The sequence below is a fragment of the Scardinius erythrophthalmus genome (genome assembly GCF_964197995.2).
Source record: "Scardinius erythrophthalmus genome assembly, chromosome: 3".
Lineage (NCBI taxonomy): Eukaryota > Metazoa > Chordata > Actinopteri > Cypriniformes > Leuciscidae > Scardinius > Scardinius erythrophthalmus.
Genome location: NC_138223.1, coordinates 19,097,267 through 19,109,879, shown reverse-complemented (window position 1 = coordinate 19,109,879; position 12,613 = coordinate 19,097,267). Strand labels below are relative to the sequence as shown.

General features: G+C 38.2%; 1 protein-coding gene across 2 annotated transcripts in view; it reads left to right on the top strand.

Annotated features, from left to right (window-relative positions):
* LOC308688309 (uncharacterized protein) overlaps positions 1-12,613 on the top strand; it is a 94,299-nt gene that overhangs the window by 46,392 nt on the left and 35,294 nt on the right. The window contains exon 3 of one of the 2 annotated variants that reach the window (XR_014029871.1): positions 3,883-5,322. The exons of the other annotated variant lie outside the window; for it this stretch is intronic. The gene's annotated coding sequence lies outside the window, so the exon portion shown is untranslated. Of the gene's footprint in view, positions 1-3,882; positions 5,323-12,613 lie in introns of those variants that run through there. 2 annotated transcript variants of the gene reach the window in all.

Sequence of the window (12,613 nt, the reverse complement as noted above, 5' to 3'; positions counted from 1 at the left end):
GCAGCCTTGATGTTTTTGCAGAGCAATCCTTAAACTAGGAATCTGCAAAACTTCGGAACACAAATGAATACATCTTAAATGAAATATTATAGATTTCTGTTCCTCCGTTGAAAGTCTTTTCACCCAAAACTTTCATAAGAAGATTGTAAAAGAAATGTATATGAATAGAGCGGTTTTATCCAAGTCTTCTGAAGAGAGACAATCGCTTATGATGAACAGATTTAATGTAGGCTTTAATTTACATGAATTAACATTGATCAGCGAACATGCATGGATCACTCAACTATGGAAAACAAAAGCTGAACCGTACAAGAACAAACCTCATTGGAAAGTCTTATGGGTTTGGAACAACATGAGGGTGAGTAATTGATAAACGGAATTTTCATTTATGTGTGAACTCTCTTTAAGCAAGCAAAAATTAGACTGCTTTTGGGTTCACCTGACCCCGATCAGACTGACTTCACAGGGAAAGTTCACAAATAGATCACCCTCGTGTTCAAAAACAGCTGGATGAGAGAAATGATTAATATTCAGCAATGTTGATTTAACTGCACCAGTTAAAAAACTATTGGATGAGAACAACATTTTAACTGAACTGAGCTGGATAATGTCACTTGCCGTTTGTAGAGCTGCTTCACGGCTGAAATTGAACGAGTTTCGTTGTTGTGGAATATTACAACTAACGATTTATTTTGTTTATTAATGTAAAGTTGCTTTGAAAAAAATGTGTAGTATAAAGCGCATCCACACCCCTAAAGCATAGTTGTGTACCTCTTTGTGTGTTTGACATTTTATTCGGTAAGGTTAGTCTGTTTTAAAAGACATGCTGTTAAATGCTTGATCATGTTAGCGTCATTGTGCATAAGCAATCCTCTATCTGCTCCTTCAGGTTTACACAGATCATCTTATTATCTTGTTTTTTGGATCCGATGGTGTACTCTTTCAGAAGATGCATAACAGCACCTCCTACCGTATAACAGTGAAAACATGGAAAGCCGAAAAACACATCAATGGCGTAGAAGCGTTGTTTCATAAATGAAAGATCTCGTCAATGGCGGGGAAAGAGTTAAGAATTAAATATTCAATTATGTACTTGTATTATTATGCTGTTACATTATCATTATATCGGTGACATAAAATGGTCTTAAAATTACAGTAACAGTTAGTCAACAGTAGTTATCGTGACAGACATATTACTGTACTGTGTCTGACTTTTATCGTTAACATACTGACTTATATGTTTGTCATCCTCACTAATGGGCATGTAATAGAGGCAAGACTAGACTAATAGATTTTGGTCAACTAGTCATTTAACAGAGGACTTGTCGGTCATCATGGCCTTTTCCTATTTTAAACTAACCCCAGCGTACTAATCCATGTCAATGTATCCACATACAGCCTTTTCCTCTGCTGTGTTCAATTCATGTGGAAAATCACGATTTATTAAAACCCCTGGTTTGTTGAAAATCAAGGGATGTCTGTCTTAAATTGACCTTGCGTGTCTGTTTTATTAAAGACTTTTTCCCTTCATATTCAGCACACTAGCCATAGCTGTCTAAAGGTCATTTGAAGTTGTCTGTGAATGTAAAATCACCCAACAGAACGTTTATCCGGCCAGTTGCCTCTGCACATGGTCTATTGCTTTTGTTCGCCAATAGTCTGAGTGCGGGATATCAGGCACTGCCGCATTCCTGATTACAGGAAATTGATAACTCTCACCTGGAACAATGACTGTTGTGTAGGTAAAACAATGGTTTAATGTTTTGGGAGCAGTTGCTACCTTCTTCCGGTGTTTCCTGGTATGATTCTAGCTAAATGACACTTTGCAGTGTGTATTTTTTTTTTCTCCTGACAGCCTTTTGGTCTAATGCTATATCAAAGAACTGGAAAAATTGTCTGGTTGGTTTATCTTATAACTAGACCTGGATCTATTAGCAAATGCAAGAATATCTGGATAAACTGATATTACTAGTTTATTAGTGTGTGTGTTTTTTTTGCCAATGATCACTAATTACAGTTGTGCCAGTTATTCCTATTTATTTAACGTTGGTGCATAACTAGTCTCATACTGTGCATTTAAATGTCCAAGCAATCAGATTTGAGAGATAAAAGTCAAATAGACTTTGCCTAGCACCTAGCAACAACTCAGAACATCCTAACAACCACTAAAGGCACTTTAAAGGGGTCATGACATGAGAAATCAAAATCTTTTGACACTTAAGTGGTTTTCATTTTTTTTTTTTTTTTTTTACCATTAAAACATCCTGCAAGTTTCATAGCTTAAAACATTCTCCATTTATAAACAAAGCACATGAGCAAATACATTTACATATACTGACAAACAGTTATACATCATCGCACCATAGGCCCGCCCACTCCCGTTTAGTCACTTAAAGGATTAGTTCACTTCAGAATTAAAATTTCCTGATAATTTACTCACCCCCATGTCATCCAAGATGTTTGTCTTTCTTCAGTCGAAAGAAATTAAGAAAACATTCCAGGATTTTTCTCCATATAGTGGACTTCAACAGGAACCAACAAATCGTTTGAATGAATGATTCAATGACTCGCTCATTAAGACAGTCAAATGCTTCGTTCCTGAATGAATCAGCCGTTTGAATTAATCGGTTTAATCTCAATGACTCACTCATTAACGGTGTCTTGCTGCCACCTACTAGCGGTTTTAATTTCATATGTAAAGTATCTTTTCATTTTTAAAAGCATTTCTAATATTAATATTCAAGGTTTTATGATTTAAACATCAAAACATTTAGCCTATGCATTTGTAACTGCAGGTCAAATGCATTCGTGTCCCTCTGGGCTGCATTAAATAGTCTCAGTAAATGTGTCTAAATGCCACTTCAGATGCAGCTTCTGTTTCCTCTGCATTGCAAAGATGAATTTTGTTGATACTGGTTTCATTTGATTGGAAACAGCCCTATTGTGTCTCATTATTCTAATTGAATTTGATTAGCCTAAATGTAAGAATTTGACACATGCATACATTTAATTAAGTGGCTTTATAAAGGTAAAAATGCCCATTAAAGGTAAAAAATCTATTAAAACTTATTGGAAAAGATCATTTCTGTCACTGCTGTGAACTGATTGCCACGCTTAAGATAAAACATATGTCCCCGGCAGTCCTAAACCTGCCATGGTACCAACACAGTAACACACTGCAAAACATCATCTAATTATCATAATTGATAAAATCCCAGAAAATATCGCGATATAAGTTGTCAATACAAACACCCCTATTTTCAAAACAGTTACTCATGTGTAATAGTGAGGGGGCATTGATATTTTTTCCCTATGCAATGATGTTAGCCAATCATAACAGTCTGTTATGACCCTCAAAATGGCATCTGTTCTCCTCATGACGTATATATCTCGGCGGAGGGTGGGACTAAATATCCTCCACAACTGATTGCGAACTGGCATTCAGATCTGCCTCTATTTAGTTTCCACTGCCTACATTTTTTGTTGTTCCAGAATCCGTTTCACTTGGATTTTCACAGTAGGGAAGAAAAGGCACTTCCGTTTTGTCGATTTTAAAGGAGCGACCCCTTAAATTTATCTTTTTCTGAATGTTTTTTTTTTTTATATATAACTTTAACAACATAGTGAACCTCAAGGAACATAAACATTTTTAAAAAAAGCAGTTGTCCAATCAAAGCACCTATCGCATTTTCTCCAGGAAGTGTAAAAATCAAGTAGTAGCTTACTCTAATCACTTTTATTTTAAATTGTCCCATTTGCTTTTTCAACTACCTTTTTACTTTATTACATTCCATCCGGTTATCAAACCCTTTTCACCTTCCTTTTACATGTTTATAGAGTAATCTGAATGTCTCTTCCTGTCCCTCTCTGTCTGTCTCTCAGTGAAATCCACACTCTCAGACCTTGGATCGCACCGGATCGATGTGAAAGCAGGGAGCTGACACAGTGAAAAGCAATATTCATAAATAATGTATATAGAACACAGCATGATCTTTTGCTTCTTTTTCTCAGTCCTACTTCAGGCAAACTATTGGTCATCACATCTGTTAATTATTAATCTGGAACTCAGAGTCACTACTTTTAAAGTCACGATGAAATAAAAGTAGCGACAGATCTATGATAATCTTCTGGATTATCATAAAAGAAAAAAAGTGCAGGTTGGTAACTAGGTTCTTGATTGGATTTTAAGATGTGTTCATTGCACACAAAAGTTCAGGTAGGTGAACGTAAACTTGCAAGGGCGGGGTTTAAACTGACTAAATGATTTTGTTGGGATTTTAGTGAATTTGGTTGAATTTTCATTTCATGCACTTTAAAGTTGCAGTTTGATCATATTTGAGACTGTGTGTTTGTGTCACTGTCATACATAGCCTACTGTACACTGCTACTCCAATGAATGAACACTTGCCCAGCCATCAAAGCATGACATAATGGCCTCTAACTTTTACAAAAGTGATGTTGTTCAGATAATATTAGTGGTTTGTTTAAAATATGTTTAATATTAAATGTAAATGAAATGAAACACTAAGATTGGCCGATCAGAGGAGTAATCTTAAACATTGCATCAACATGAGAATAGAACTGAGAATAGAACTGCTGACTAACTTTGCAAGGTTATATCCAATTTTTAACTCCTGTAACCATGTACGATAAACCTGCACATAATTCTTGTAAATGAGTTCTGACTGACTTTCCTCATTGACTTCAGTTTTAAGTGCATTAGAAGTCTAAATTGTTTTCTGTGGCAATTCGACAGCATGTTTGTGGTGCTGTTGTTACAGCTTAACTTTGAACCCTTAGAACACATTTAAATGTTGCTTTAAAATACTATAACTCTGTTTTCATAGAGGAGGTTAAGGCTTTTCAACTGTCTTGAGATTATTGCATTGTCCTATAAAAAATGTGCAGGATGCTGCACCTCTTTGATATCATTATGCCAGCCGGATGAAGCCCCACTGTTGAGACTTTCTTTCTCTTTTTGTTTTATTTCTGATTGTGTCACGGTTGGGAAAATGAATGAGTTTCTGTCTGTGTTGCTGGGCTTTGTTGATTTGGTCCATTTATTCTGGCAACAGGGCTAAAGATTCCATTGAGAATACACTGAGTGTAATGAATCACAATGTCAAGACTTCTTATAGTGAAGCCCCATGTTTCTGTCAGTGAGTTTTACTTCAGAACCTCATTTTGGTGGAGTAAGCGGGTGTAACAGGTGTTAGAAACTGAGAAAGAGAATGCATCTCAAGGCCGAATCATAAGTGCAGTGCAATAAAGTGACAAGTACAATTAATTTGGCCCAAACCATTAGCACCAAGCTTTCAGTTTAAAAAAAAAAAAAAAACCAAAAAAAAATCACACCTGAAAGTGAAATGCACTTTGGACGTTGTTTGCACCCTGAAGTGATAACTGCAGTTCATTTCCAGGCTGGTGGAGCCGTGGACCTCCATGCACGTCCTCTGCACGCTTGGGTGATTGCACCTGACTTCCTGAATACTGAGCAGAAGAGTCAGAGTCTCTTGCGGTGACCACATCTTATCATGGAAGCAGCTGGTGTAGACTGAAAAATCTCGATCCAACACGTTTCCCAAAAGAACCAGTACAGACTCGTCTAAGGTGGCAGTCAGACTTCATGAGTCTGTTGGGTCACTTTGCAAACTAAACCTGCTGTGTTCATTCCCACAATTCATTTGAATCTTAAGGGTCTTAACCATTTGATCCCATCACGAATACCTGTAAAGCATGTGCCCTTTTTGATATTGGTTATGATGAAATGTGATTCGTCCTGATTATGCTTGTCTATTTATAGTTTTCTGGCTGGTTGCCTGGAGCCTCATGTTTTGCCCACCTCTCAGACACCATTGCACCTTGCAATATCTTCCCCCATCATTCCATCAGCCAATGGTGTGATCCCTACAATGGAATCTCTTTATCACCCTTCATATTATTTGCTGATGAGTAAGGCAATTTGCATATCTCCCAAGGCCCAATGGATCCCAGTCTGTTCGCTAATCAGGTTGGATGCGTGAGATTAGGTGACGGAGCTCAACACATTGAGGGATAAGGTTAGGAATGAGACGGACTGTCATGATGTGTTTTGGCTAAAGATCGTTTGCTCAGGTAGAATTGCCTTCATTTAGTTTTTCCCACAGCCTGTAGGCACCTTTATCTGCGTTATTTCTTCCCTATGCAGTTTTCTAAATTGACTGAGTAATCATGCCTCCAGCAAAATGTTGATCTCTTTAATTTACCTTTTGCTCTAATGTTATTTGTAATAAGTAATTTCTTAATGAAATTCAGTATTTTTATGTGGGATAGTCTTGCTCTTTCATAGCCCCGCCTATAGTAGGTGATTGAAACAATTGTGAACTTGGTTCAGGATCAAGGTAAAGACATAACTGGCAATTTGGTTTGGAAACCAATCTCAATAAGAAGGGTAGCTGTAACTGCATTATAACAAAACTAGCCATATTTGGGATGAAAACCTTGCATAGTATGTGTACTGTATATTAGTTGTATAAAACGGATAGTTCCGGTCCTCGATTCTGGTTGGTTGAGCCGCGTTCGAAGCCGTTGTGAATTACTCAACAAACATACACCTGTGACCGCATTACATAGTATTATTACATGGCTTGGTTGAATTCTAATGTAGAATGCGGTCTGTTATTTCTTGATAACAGACCGCTGCTAAGTATAACACACCGTTGCCATGAAAAGCAGAGCGTTGCTATGGACGCAGGATTCTAACCGTAGAGACGGAACAGACTATTTTCTTTAGCGGAAGCAATACAATCATTTTTAAATCAATAAACTCTTTTTTAACCCTTTCGCACGTACGATCACACCGGTGTGATCAGTCTAGGCTGGTCCCTGGAGTGTACGATCACACCGGTGTGATTAGAACGGTCAGTGCATCACGTGATCAACTGCTAAATTCAAATATGCTTTCACGCGTTGGCTGGCGCTGAGCCAGAGACAGGCACGCTCAGAGCTGTCATATATCACAACTTTTCAGTGTTTTCAACCACATAATGTTTATTTTAGGTTTCAGACATATAAGTACTAAAAAAACAATACATTTAGAGTTTGTAAAATACACACTGATGTCAAAGGAAGAGGCAATAATAATCCTTTCCATTATAATTAGACACGTTTTATTCATATAAGATACACATTGTGTAAGTAACTTTAAAGTTTACTCTATTCTTCTCCCAGTTCACCGGCCACTTACTTTCATGTACTTAGGGAGAAGTGGATGAATTCACGTGTTGTAAATCCAACAGATCTGATTCTCTGAACTGCGTCTGCGGCACAAACTAAGATGGCGGCGCCCATCGCGCATACAGCTCAACTAACGCGATCGTTATAAAGGTGTTTTAAACAACAAAACACTTCCACTTGCATATATTTGACAATCGGAATATCAGATAATTCATGACATATCTAACAAATTTGTGAATATTTTGAATAAAAAAGGAAAAATGACATAAAAGCAGATCATCATTCATTCAGCTCTGTTGTTGCTGCGGTGTGTCACGTGACAAGCAATGACGCGTCACCATGGAAACCATAAAGTGACACGTTCTAAATAACGGTTGCCTTGAAAAACTCAAGCTGGGGGGTCAGCCAGAATATTTTAAACTTACATGTGAAAGGGTTAAATCAATATTTTGTCAAATTATTGATATTTGGTAGGTAGCCATGTAATAAGCGGGATAATGTAGAGCGAGGCGGTTGTTATAGCGAATACAACCCATTCAGGCTGATTCAAGACCCTTCCGCTTCGTGTCGGGGTCCTGATCAGCCTGTCGGGGTTGTATTCGCTATAACAACCGCCTCGCTCTACATTATCCATTAATTACTGTGCATTGAGCAACTGCCGTTTGTGATTCTTTGTTGCTGCATGTGTTGCTTGGCAACCTCTTTAGAACTACATTGCTTGGCGGAGGAATAAATGTGTTATAACCACTGATCTATATAGAATGACTATAGAATGTCATTATATAGATCAGTGGTTATATAACGTTATATTTTTTGTTGCTGGTGTTTATTTTATGAATAAAATAAATATTTTTATGGAGTTACCGTTTTATAAAAGCAATAAGCCCCTTGAGGCTGTGTTTTACAGTGGATTTAGAACAGCTAAGGGGGTTTTAGGCACTCCGCTCCACGCCGTGCCTAAAACACAGCTTCGCAGGGCTTATTGCTTAAGTAAAAAATATAGAATTTGAAACTCAAACACTAAATATTTCAGATAGTAAACGGTATTATCACATGACATTTTGCATAATATTTTACTCAGAAAATGCCTTTCAGTTATTTGAACATAAATGTATCTAATATTTTTGGCTGTCCACTCAAATAATGAGTCATGAAAGAAGTTATGCAATCTGATATTGCATCCAGTCCATTCATCAGATGGAAAATGAAAAGTTGAGGACATTTGCATTTTTTAATATAATATTCTGCAAAGGGTATTGTTGATGGTATACTGCAGTTAAGCAAATGTAGTAGGTCATGTTACACTGAGCACAGTACAAATTCTGCACAATGTAGTCAGGTACTGTGCTATTCTGAACACACTACAAATCCAGATGCATCAGACGCTGGTTTGTAACTAGAGGCAGTCCGGCTGCCGAGATGAGCGTGACGAGGAGAGACGGAGAGAGGGAGGGGCTTCCAGAGCTGCTGTTCATCGAGATGCTCGAAAGAGCGGACTGTGTCAGAACAAGGGAGGGGGTGGGAGAGAAAGAAGGAAGAGATGCAGCTTCATCACAAGCAGCTGAGGGAAGTGCAGGGAGGGTAAGCTTGGCCTGTTTGAGAGCGGTACTCTCTGACTACCTGTTCCAAAGCCATCTGAGGATCACCACCCACCTGCGGGAACAACTGCATCTTCAGGCTCTACGTTACAGGCATGGACAAGCCTCCAGCACTTACGGGAGCTCCTTGGGTATCTTCCCCACACTTGAACAACTAAAGACTTGATGGGAAGAAGACTTGAAATTAAACTGTGTATTTAAGTTAACTCTCACAGGTTAGTCTTCTTGACTGTTCAGATGTCCTATGAACTCTTTCTAGAAATCAGGTGAGAGGCTGTAGACCTCTGGCGCAACTTTACTTTCCATGGCAGTTTCCTCCTTGGGACAGATCGCTCTTTTGACGGAACCACTTGTGACTCCAACTCTTCTCCCAGTCTGTCATTCAAGCTGACTACTGAGAACTTCTCTTCCACCAGGGCTAGAGTCATCAGTCTTTCAACTTTTTTTTTTGGTTTCTGATGAGCAAGTCAATGTGCGGTTGTGGCTGCAGCATCATCTCATCGCTGATGAAGAGGCTGGGCCGCTCTGCTTGTTGCTCAGACCTGCTGTCCTGCAGCCACACTTCTGAGCACCTGCAGCGCCTGGCTACTGGCTGCCCACCTCAGCACAAGGTAACCTCCAGCTGAAACCAAAACTTGTAGGTCTGTTGAAGAAATGTTTGAGAATTGCTGCAAGAATCCTCTCTTTTGATATATTGTGCATCTTGTTGTAGACTAGTTGCAAAATTATGGATAGAGTAGATACCATTTTTGATGAAAACCAGGCTGAGGAGGATAAATGTGCTTGTCTGTTTAATGGGTTGTACTGTTTTTTTTATTTATTTTACTTTGGTGTCGATAGTTGAAGTGATGAAAAAATGGAAATTATTAATTTCATAAACTTTCTAGTGGACACAGAGGGTTGAAAGAATTTAAGGTGACCTTAGACAATCAGATATTAGACCTTAAATTCCACTGCCTGAACAGACCATACGTTTATCATTTCCAGCCATTAGTTAACCCAGACTAAGGTCAAGAAGGCCAACATGATGCACAATCTTGAAGTTTTCAAAATAATGGTCAGTTGGTCCTTTTTTTTTTTTCATCTAGCAGTCACAGAGTTGTTCTCTGAGAAAGAAGCTGTTAGCAGTCTCCTGATGAACATTTCAGTCTGTCTGGATCGGCGCAGCAGGACTGACCTTGCAGTAGTGTCTCCATTGTTATTTGGCCATTAGAGGGACTGGAGAGACCATGCAAGTGCACTGCAGTAATTGATTTTGTAATGGAACCAGGTGATTTAATGGCTGTCCTGCTACCTTGACAACCGTAGAGCTGTCTTTGAACCGACATGCATTCTTAATAGACATCTGTTAAAGGCTGTCTGCAGATGATTTTTTGCTCTCTGCTTTTAAGGAGAGTTTTGAACAGAACAATTTGCTGGCAATAGAGAAGAGTGGCATAAAAGGTCATGGACTCTCATATGTGGCCCATAGTCAATATGGCCCGTTCTGATTGTTGAGCAGTACCGACAGTCTTGAAAAGCCCTGGCTTTGAAAAAGCTCTGGCTCTGAGATGCTCACTTCGCACAAGATCGATCTGGTGCATCATGGGAAAATATTTATTCCCCCACAAATTAGATAAAATGCTATGAAGGGAAAAGCTTTTTTTTATTTTTTGACTTGCCTTATATAATTTGTTGTGTTGAGATGATGGGGAAATGTATTTTGACAGTTATTTAGTCTCTCTTCCACAATAGGCACATTCATTAAATTTTTCAGGGAAAAATACATTATATTTCCACTTTTAGACAATTGATCTAACATCATTTATTATTAAAGAAGCAAACTTTTTAAAGTGCTTGCAGATTAAGCATTGGCAACATGTAGCACATTAAGTTGCCTGTTCTTCCTTGTAATCACAAAAACTGCAGATAAAGGAGTGCTCAATGCTACGCTGATTGGAAAGCTGAAAAAGCGTTCACGCTTTTTGTCTTCCTCTCTGTGGCTTTCTGATTGCAATGTTGGCAGGTAGTGGTTTTCTCGCTCTGAGTGAGACGATTCACCCTCATCCTGGGTAAGCCTCATCATCTTGAAGGGTTGGGTTACCTCTTTTCAAACTGGACCGAATACTTTCATGGCTCTGATATTGATTAATACCTTCCTCAATGAAACGTAGACTCAAGGGCACAAAGGAGACATTAGTCTTGTATTTATAGAATTACCAGGCTGAATGCATCCTAGACTCTGCTATTGCTCCCTGTGACTGCTGCAAAAGTATAATTACATAGATTAGCATCCTCTTTAATATCACACATTAACACAGGATGACATAAATAATAAAACTAATTGCTTAGCTGGCAGGAAGTTTTATATCCAGACTTTGAGCCTTGTGAGTTGTCATTGTGATACTAGGCTAATTTGATGGCTAAATTGGGTGAGATTTTACTGTCACTTCTGTCAGTCAGATTTTTTTTTGGATTGGGTTTGCATATTTTTGTCTGACACAAATAGTAAACAATGTCCCATTTTAGTTTAGACTAGTTTATCTCACCAAACAAGATACTAGGGCTGCCCTCTAATAGTTGACAAAATTCAATCAGTTAGTCTCAGAAAAAAAAAACAGGAATTGTTGACGTCATGCGGTGACCAGTAACATGGTCCATGTGCTAATATATCGGGCAGAAAATCCAAAGTGTGGGAACAATTCGCGAGGGTAAAGAATGACCACAAAAAGATGACATGCAACCTCAAACATGACTCATCATTTAAAACATGCAAGTAGTAGCCTAACGTTAGCCACTTTACATGGCCGCTTGCTCTAACATTAACTTGTTTATAAATATGTGCGCTAATATTAGGCGCACATCCAAGTGTTTGTGCAGAGTGTGGTACTGTACAGTAGCTAAATTACTACCGCGCTTACTGCACGACATGTTTAACTTCCACCTCCATGCAAGGCCGGCTTCATTGTATGCAAGACACAGAGCTCACTTCTCCCTGACAACGTGGACAAACTTGTGTCCATTTCTCATTATATGAGAAGACTGAGATCGGCGGGGGAAAATAGTGACTCTGAGTCAGGTATAGCTTCATTGTCCATATTGTTGTAGTGTTTGTTTGCTGCTATTTTTTATTTATTTATTTAGCCTATTCGTTTTTTAATATCATATATATTTAAAAAATACATAATGTATGTTTATTTTGTTTGTGTTATTTTGTTTGTTTTCATTCAATGTTAAGGCTATTGTCTGTCAGCTTGATTGTTTGCTGACTTTGCACTGATAGCTATGCCCATTTGAAGTGTTTCAGTATGCTGTATATTTGTTTGTTTAAAATGTATATCAAATATTTTTGTTAAATTTTGTTTTTTAGATTGTTTTGTTCTCAGAAAAGTTCATGCCGGTGTCGCTGCAGAATAGGGTTGCAAAATTCTGGGAATTTTCAAAGATGGAAACTTTCCATGGGAATTAATGGGAATTTAAGGGAATTAACAGGAATTTATAGGAATAAACGGGAATAAACTGGGAATTTTCAAATTTGAAGGTTGGCTCTTCATAGGGAACTTAAATATAGTTGAGGAAAGTATATTTTAGCATAATCTTGACTAAAACAAACAGATGCCATTCAAATACACTTGAATATCCATGCCATTCCTCAATCACATGCACATAGCACACTGCATACTGCATGGCTATTGAGACCACACCCCCTACTGGCACTGTGCATGCCTCCATCACATGTACAGAAGCCCAAAGCACAAGACTATTGAAGGCACACATTTGAGCCTGTGGACTAAACAAAGTGAAGTAAGTTTTGATGATAT